Raw genomic sequence first — 8,866 nt, forward strand, 5'->3', positions numbered from 1 at the left:
GAGAGAAGGCAATGTACGTATGACAGAAAAATATAAAAGATGTAAATGTTAGGGATTCGCATATAAAGTTGTATAGGGACCTTAAGTTATTTCCTGTTTAAATACACACTTTACCCATAAAATCTTGGGCAGTAAATTAGTATTACGTCATGAATCAATAAGGTATCTTAGCCAAGGAACATTAATTCATCATTTTGGACATGTTTAGAAAATGAGGGAAATCCAGCATTTTTGCAATATTTGAGCAAAATATTAAAGACAACCAGAAGTAGGCCTTCACTAACTTAAAAACACTATTACTAATACATTTTAATTATTTTCCACAATCAAACATTTTCCAAGATATAGCCGAGCAGACACATTTATTGCTTGAAACTAGCATCATGAAGGTGATTCAGAACAGATATATTTAAATGAAACATATATTTAACTACAAATATTGGGGAATTTCATCCGGCTGCTACAGTTCAGTTTTGGACATAGACATAAATTTTCACGCGACAAAGTGAGAAATGTGTCATAAACGTTTTGGCATAAACAACTTCACCGGATAATATGTCATACTGGTTAATTTATTTAGTTAGTTTGTTTTAAGGTTTGAATTGTTCCATAGCTTACTATCACAAGAGCTGTTTATAGTGTGTTAGTTGTTGCACTCTTGGTGAAACAAAGATAATATCTCTTCCAGCCTTCTGTCAAACATCCATCCTGTTGTATCTGCATTTCGCAACGCCTTTGACACAAGTTACACAAATTCTCACAGTATGATAAATGAATTCCTTTAGTACCTGTCTTATAAAGTAAACAATCTTTTTGTTTTGTTCTACATTCAAAATTTCACTTTTGCATACATTTTGTTTCTTAGATTGAACTCCAAATTATTCTAAACGTGCCACATGTTCATTAGCAAATTCATTCATGCCTGTTTCTCCATATCCAGTCATGTTGTATTTGAAAAATAATTCACCAGGCTAGTTGTTCTCGTTTAGCCAGTCAGATTGTGGTTCAGAAAGTTTCATTCCAATACCTTGTGCTTGTAAGCAATTGCATGATCAGCTGGAAGAATAAAAACAATTATTAACAATTGTAGTTGTTACTTAAGCATCAAAATAACATAGTGGAAATGTATTACCAAACGATGTTACAGTCTGAAGACAAATGTTACACACTATTTGAAATACGTATTAATACCACAGCATAAAATAGCATAATCAACGTTATGGCGAGTGATTTATGCCATTACAAATTTAAGTGGTATATGCATTGTGCATACTATCAGCAAATTGCAGACTGAGCTCATTGGATGAGACATGTTTTACCCAATGAATACAAGTTTCATTGTTTGTGTTATTTGCCAACTTAATCCATGCTAAGCGTATTAAGTTAATAAAATAGTTATATAAAAACATATGAATAAACAAATGAAAATGAAATTGTATCTGAATTAAAATTAATAAATATAATATGAGATAACTCTTACTAGAAAGAACATATATTCCATTTAGCATAACCTCTATCAATTTCAATCCCTAATAGGTTCTAATTCTGATGTGGAAAATGATATTTACAATCATACATTTATCAGTCGATATTGTGTAAGCATTTTAGAGATTCTTCCTTTGTTTATTATTTGATAAATACCTAGCCAATCTTAAGTGCTGGCTGTAGTTAAATCATTTTTCATGCTGGTCAGTATCTTCCACGTTACAAATGAATACAGAAATTTAGTTAGTTGATTGTCATTATTCCTTACTTCGTCCTTTAAACACACTCAAATAAAGTTGGATGTCCAGAAATGTTTTTGGAAAGTAACCTAAAGCTGCCTTTCAGATGAGCCATTTCTCTACGCTAAAATTGTAATATCATTACGTTTCTTGTTTCACACCTTATTTCGTCTTTTATAAGTATTTGTTATTATTGGTTATCCGATTTAATACAATCATTTAATGTCCCATTTAGTACAAATTGTACAATGGTAACATTCAACTCTTGCATACTTGTCAATGGTTCAATATTTCAATTGGCATTCACTTACTAAATATGTGTTTTAAGCATTCGCAGTTCCTTGTTAATTTCTGAAAATCAAACCAAAAACATGGGTAAAGTTTACTCTCTACACTCTAGTGTTTCAAACATGATTCAAGGTTTAATTTTGTTTCTGGACATGATCAGATTTACATTTATATTTAGAGGATAATTATGTCCAAGATATACAATTATTTCAGATTCCGGATGGATGTCTATGCTGATTTGATAGAGTCAAGGATTAATATCCTGGAACTCATTGTTCGGAGTGGAGGTATAAGACTAAGACTCATCTGCCAAATACTGCATGATATCTGGTTCCTAAGAAGAAGAATCCCATTCGTATTTTGGTCAAGAGGAATGCGTCATATTCAAAGTGTAAAGATTTTTCTGCATTTTACCTCTGATGATTACATAAATACTAAATTTCAAAACAGACTGACTTGATACTGTATCTAAGAAATGCATTAAAACCATTCCTAAGGCATTAACACTAACATGTAAGAAAGCTGACTTCTAAAGACGGGTGGCTGGTTAGTGGTTTAAAATACTTAGGGAAATTAACTATTTGCAACATTGTTTGCTTATTACAAGGGAAGTGGAGGCAGATTTGTTTGTATAGTATCCAGCTTTGTAATATAATCGAAATGTGATTACAATTCTGAAGGAGTCATGGAAAATGTGAAATGGCTATATAAGCATATTACTTTAGCTGGAACAAAAACAAAAGTTATCTACAGACGCCAGGACATTGTATAAAATAGCTGAATTTGCTTGAGCCAAGTAGATGCTTTAAAGCCTCACTTAAAATGAAAATGCTTGTAATCCTGTTGTTTAAGTAGTTTATAACCCACACATCTCTTTTGTTGCAGTTCTATCATATTACATGCTATTTTGTTAACAGTTGTTTTGTTTTCATTTATTTTGTTCTCAGATCGATGCCATGCTTGAGACTTATGGGAGTCTGATTTCTTCAGTTGTTAGATTTCTCCATTTCCGTGGTATTGCTGAGGAGGAAATTATAAGGGCCCTTGTCTCGGACAATGCAGAACTTCAAAGAAGGGAAGCACATGCTGAATGCATATCATTTAGGGAATCCCAGTTAATGACAATGCTTAATGACCTGTTTAGTTGAAACGGGAAAATATTATCGGTTCAAAATATATTTGTTCTAGAGGTCGAATATAGACTACTTAAAATATTAACATGCAGTTTATTCTCTAAATTTGTCTTTGCTCTCTGTATTTCTCCAGTAATTCATTCTTATGTCTACAGAAAACTCTTACATGTCTTCCATGTCCTGACATTTTTACACCATAATCTTGACATTTCATTGTGTAAGTGTTATCTTGGCACTTCAGTTGTTTATATAATACATGGCAAACGTTTCATTTTGACATTCTTGTACTTTGCAAATCATCACCAGATGGCATGCCTTTGCATCATTTTCGACTCTAGAATGTGCATGAATTAAGATTGGTAAAAGCTGCTATGTACATTTCACTCATTTTGTTTTAAGTAAGAGCACCAGCCTTAAAAAATCAGTTCACCTATATATGCAGATCTTTCACATTTAAACACTAAGAGCTAAAGGTAATAGGATTTAGGTAAGAAATTGAATATGTATGCTCTGAGACCATAAACGTTTTATTTAACTCAAAAATAAAATGTAGAAGAAGATGCAACGTCTGCGTTAATTTGCAAGCCATTTCCCATGGTGGTATCCACCATTTATATCAGTAAGCTCATTTATGATATATTTGAAGAATATTTCCTCCTGTGAAGGCACATTAATTCGACGAATGTATGACATATGTCATCTAACATTTGTGTGTCTTTACTGCAATATAGATACCTTACACTAGAATAGGAGTCCAGGACTTGATACCTATATAAACATATTTATAACAGCAATTGTTTAATCATCTATAGTAACTATGCTAACTGGTCATGATGCAACTTCTAACGTCTTAGAGGTGCAAAACAGTTACCTCCCTTGTACTAGGAACCTCTTATATAAGACAGGGACGTGGAAACAAGACAAACGGATGGCAGTATAATGAAGTTACTGCATAATAATTACTTAGATACATCCCAAAGTAAAAGGAAAATAATCACAGATGTGGTCGACTGCGCCCATATATAAATGACTTGTTCGTCGTTAAAAACTTTTACGAAAATCATTTCTGTCAAACGTATTGCACATATATTCTCACATATTGTTTGGTACAACTGCATGAAGTAAATTATTTTCGATGCAGAGCTAACAATGTTAGTACTCTTTTATAGACACTAATATGCATTGTAAACATTCATTCACAATGTTGACCGGGTGTTATGAATGGATTTTAGAGCTGCATATAATAATGAATATCAGATACTCTCTTATTTCTAAATGATACAGCTTCTAAAGTCTGGAGTAAGTTAATTCTTGAAAAAGGTTTTCTATAGTGAACTGTGTAAGAAATGGTCAACATACATTTACATCAATAATGTAATTTAGAAATAATTAGAACCGGATACAAACATATTTACAGACGGTGTATTATCATTTTAATGCTGCTGATACCAGGAGCAAAGGAGGAGGTAATCACCACTGTCTAGGTAACTGATAGAGTTTAATGTTAAATAATATGACATATTGGACCATGCTGTGAGATACATATTCAGCGTAGATAGTGATTCATCAAATAAACTCAATGATAACTGTAGTTAGAAATAGACCATTTTCATCCTCAAAAGAAACAAAAATACATATTCCAATAAGTAAAAATTCTTTACAGACTGTCATTCACTGACAAGGGACTGCATAATTGCAGGGGCTTGTAGAACGATAGTAAAAGGAAAGAAAATATACAGGTAAAATGTTATCAGAGAAAAACGCTGTTCAGAAAGGGACGATCTTCAACTTCCTCTTTACCTAATAAGGACATATCACAAAATGCAACTCTTGTTTCAGCCACTCCTGTCCATTAAGAGCAAGCTATTGTGTACTTATATCAGGGCGCATATCCGAATTTGTTTCAAACTTGTGCTTATATTAATACGACTGATCCAGTTGATCCTGCCATTATCTCACTATATTTGGAGACCTGCAAAAAGAAAAAAAGGGATATTTTGTAGCGAATCATTACTCGGTGAAAATATGCTTATGACATGGATAAATTGTACTGCTTACTTCAACAAACGTTCCGACCAAATTATAACTTTTCAGTGTGGAATGCCTCTTCTTTTTGATAATCCAAACAAACATATCCAGTTTTTGCGTTAGAGCAAGAGGTTTGAGATGATACGCATTAAAAATTACTGTGAAACAGAAGCAAAATCTATTTCATAGAGTGAATAGGCGTTCAACAATGTTTTGTTCGACTTTCAAGGTAACCATGATAAATTTCTACATGACCTAAATCGTCTGAATAGCTCATTTGGCCCATTTCAACTATTTCATCTGAACTAAATTTTGGATTTTCTTTCAGTTCACAGGCGTGTAATGGGGATCTTCGTCACAAAATTTATTTTTAAGTGGGAAAGAAGTGGGATGGATTCTGACATCAAACTTTTCCATGTAGCAAAGTAATGGTCTCCTTAACAAACATTTCCCGAATTTCTTCCTGCCTTCCCTTCCTTTGCCACGTGCGTAGCGGCGCCACTAAAGAACATTGTTCCGAAGCGCTTCCAACCCAAGAACCACCATTGTCGTTACTAACATGAGTAAAGTACACGTATTTGTGATTAGTATTTATGAACTCGCTGAAATCTAAACTAAAACTATATACATTGTTTATTGTGGTCAGGATCTATATTGTATACTATATATGAGAGTGAGTATAGGATTTATGTTAAAGTATGGTCTCACCTGTGTGGTTAATAAAGGTACTTATCGATTGCATGAGCAATTCACTGTTGATTTGCACTCCAATGTCACTCCTAGCTTACGATTTGTACCCATTATTATCTTTAGTGTAACGGTATACAAAGATGACAAAATGAAATCGATTTTTTTTCAGTTTGTATACGTTTGTTAGTGTATATATTGATATAGCTCTGAATTTTATCCATGTATCAACGAGCACTGTAAACGTCTATAGGGACGTCTTTCATGCAGACAAATCAATAACCTATTCAAAATAAATAATCAGAACAGTACCATTGTGACTGTAAAGGTTTTGTTCATTCTCTACCCGAATGATTGAAATTTTTCTATGCACATGTGTAGAGATATTTGGTTACATAACCGGTTGAAGGAAATTTTAGAATAGATGAACTGTGTAACCTGTTTGATACAGAACTGACTGAATAAATGATGTTGCTGAACAATATTGATTGTTTGTAAGTTTGGTAGCATGTCTTGGTATTTTTACTTTAAGTAGTTGAACCCATGCCTTAAGGTTTTGTCATGAAATGGTACGTGTTTTATACTGCCACATCTCCAGGTCTGGCAGTACAAACATTTAATGTCAGAGAAGTTGTATATGTTATGAATACTTTGTTGAATGCAGCTAAATGATGGTATGCTATTTATAATATCATTATGTGTCGGGGTACTCTAAACGTCTGGGCTTCTTACAAACAGGGAGAAGCACATAGCCACTTTATTTTGATTCCGTGTACAGGAGAGATACTGCTCAATGGAACTCGCTTACTTTTGTAGGACTGGCCTAACCAGGCACTGTGCAAGCAGAACACTGTTATTTTATGTCGTGTACAGGAGAGTAACCGTCTAACTGATCTGGTTTAATTTTGTTGGACTGAGCTAACCATGCACATTATTCATTACAGCTGGGATATAAATAAACATTCACCAGGCAGGCTTGTAATCAATCTCATAATAAGTTTCTAGCGGAACCAAACAATGTTGGCTCTGTTACATGGCTAATCTACCAAAACCTAAAACATTATTATTAACTTTGCTTTGCCTATATAGGACTATTAGTTGAAAATAACTGATCAACAGAGCAATAAAACTGTTTTTATTTAGATACCTATAAGTTTAGTAGTGGCTACATATCCAGTAGATGCATTTGTTTTGCAATCGAAGAGGCGGTGACCCTGATAGTCATGCTTCACGTTTGAATTTGTTAAAACATTCAACCTTCGGAACAACTCTTCTGTGGCAAAATGCAGATTTCGCGTACGCAGTATTCACATTAAACTATCATTAGGTCTTCAGCAACCTTGGTATGCATTTTTGCAGCAACAGTCAATGCTTACTGACACAGGAAATAAATAAATATATACCAAAGATAAACATTAATAATTTAAACGATTGGAAATTCATAAAATATGCAGCATATTAGACTTCACAGCTATTGAACTAATACAAGTTATTACATAGAGATTATTTCATATTTATAATTAATCTATCATAATATTACACTTAAAGACATACCTATGACATCATTATCCTGTTGTGTCTGCTATTTCCCCCATTGTACTCCAAAACGAAAACCGAAGTAAATGCGTTGTATAGAATACACGCAACTGACAATCTCTTTCCATGACCACATCGAGGTCACCTGACATGCTCGAGAGGGGTTTGCAGAAACAATTCTGATCTGGCAAAACAGAGTTAACAAAAACATTGCACTCGTTTTCAGCCATTCCAAATTGTACGGTGTTTGATAGTGCCAAGCACAATTTACCCATACATATGCATACATACATGCATAGATTCTGTAGTGCTTTATCAAGAGTGATCTTTAAAAATGAAATGTGATGCATATATGATAATGTAAAATGAAAGAAATCATTTCTTTTCTGAAAGATGCTCATTGATGGGTTTTTCTTTAGTTCAAGCGATACCTCACGTCTATGACTCCGTTAATGAAAAAGTACGTCCGTCTGTCATTAGTTGATATAATCCCAAACATCATTTACCTGATTGAATGCGAGTGAGTTTACTTGGGATATTTTTGTGTACTGATCATATGTTCCAAGTAAAGTTCGTATATAGTACAAGATTGGTATGCATAGTTCACTTTTGCGGTTAGAGCATCTGCCTAGGATGCGGTTGGTCGAGGGTTAGACTCCCGGCCGAGTCATAGGACAGATGGTACTAACATATGCCTCGCTAGGCGCTCGGAATTAAAAGGATAGTGTTAGGACTGATCGTCCTGGTGTCAAGATAATGTGATTGGGTGGGACACGAGGCCTTCAGCAACATTTGTGGCATGATGTCCCAGCGTTTGACATTACTATAAACTGCTACACTGCAGACATTGTAACGATATAACTGAAATTTGTTTAAATGCTAGGTTAAAAATCCCAAATCACCCAAACTTACATAATTCACTTTTTATTCCTACAATGAGTAACACATTCATAAAACGATATTACATTAACACATAATAAATTCTTTTGATGGTTTCAATTTTTCTAATTTTGGTTTCATTGACATAATGCTATTTGTTTCTCGTTCAACATTTTCACATATTTGGGACAATTATAGAAAATATAACTTTAGACGTGCCTCGTTAACTGCTTCGGCAATTTATAAAGTTTGACTGGCCGAGATAAAAAAAAATAATATTAGTTATATCATTCGCACCTTGGTCAATCCTTGTTTCTTTACTAGCCGAAGTAATCCGAATGGAAGCTATGAACGTACATTGTGAATTGGACATATTTGTGTAAAATGGTTTAGCGTAAAATATAATATTTCATGGTACAATAGACAAGAGAAAAACATTAAAGTACGGCATCGGGCTCTACATTGAAACCCAGTCAAGATAAAATAAACAATAACTCCTTACAAAATTCAGCACAAATGACAAGTCCAACAGTGTGGTAATACATGTTTTAGACTTGTAGTATTGATATAGGTTAACATTTCCTATATCAA

At 33.7% G+C, this 8,866-nt stretch overlaps 1 long non-coding RNA gene across 1 annotated transcript; it reads right to left on the minus strand.

The window, feature by feature from the left end:
- Window positions 1-345: 345 nt before the first annotated feature.
- LOC149779099 (uncharacterized) lies at window positions 346-7,560 on the minus strand. Its single transcript, XR_016415575.1, has 3 exons — window positions 7,415-7,560; window positions 4,946-5,117; window positions 346-1,056 (listed from the first exon to the last, which is right to left on the minus strand). It is a non-coding gene; the product is annotated as an uncharacterized LOC149779099 (long non-coding RNA).
- Between the last annotated feature and the right edge of the window lie 1,306 nt (window positions 7,561-8,866).

The sequence above is a fragment of the Sinohyriopsis cumingii genome, chromosome 17 (assembly GCF_028554795.1).
Source record: "Sinohyriopsis cumingii isolate HCF-2022 chromosome 17, ASM2855479v2, whole genome shotgun sequence".
Classification (NCBI taxonomy): Eukaryota; Metazoa; Mollusca; class Bivalvia; order Unionida; family Unionidae; genus Sinohyriopsis; species Sinohyriopsis cumingii.